The sequence below is a fragment of the Doryrhamphus excisus genome, chromosome 7, assembly GCF_030265055.1.
Source record: "Doryrhamphus excisus isolate RoL2022-K1 chromosome 7, RoL_Dexc_1.0, whole genome shotgun sequence".
In the NCBI taxonomy this organism is placed as follows: Eukaryota; Metazoa; Chordata; class Actinopteri; order Syngnathiformes; family Syngnathidae; genus Doryrhamphus; species Doryrhamphus excisus.
In genome coordinates, this window is record NC_080472.1 from 3,857,501 (window position 1) to 3,858,252 (window position 752).

Consider the following 752-nt stretch of genomic DNA (forward strand, 5'->3'; position numbering starts at 1 on the left):
GCACACGCACACGCGAATAGCAATCCTTTACTGTCACAGCACACATACACTAGTTGTTCTGCTGCTCATCCTAAGACATCAAGAAAACATAAAAACATAAAAACATAAAAACATAAAAACATAAAAACATAAAAACATAAAAACATAAAAACATAAAAACATAAAAACATAAAAACATAAAAACATAAAAACATAAAAACATAAAAACAAAAACACAACAGAAATGGAAAAGTCAGATATAAGAACAAAGTCTAAATATTAACACTGACGTGTCACATGTTATCTGTTACATGTTACAAACTAACATGTTACTCGTGTTACAAGTTCAATGTTAGGCCCTGTGTGCTACATGTTACACGCTGATATGTTACTCAGGTTAAAAGTTACACCCAATGGGCCCAATGGGTTACATGTTACAAATAAACATGTTACTCATGGTACAAGTTACATGTTAGACCCATTGCGGCCCATGTTACATACTAACATGTTCGTCATGGTACAAGTTACATGGTAGGTGTTACATGTTACAAATTAACATGTTCCTCATGGTACAAGTTACATGGTAGGTGTTACATGTTACATACTAACATGTTCGTCATGTTACAAGTTACATGGTCGGTGTTACGCGTGTTACATACTAACATGTCCGTCATGGTACAAGTTACATGGTAGGTGTTACATGTTACATACTAACATGTTCGTCATGTTACAAGTTACATGGTCGGTGTTACGCGTGTTACATACTAACATGT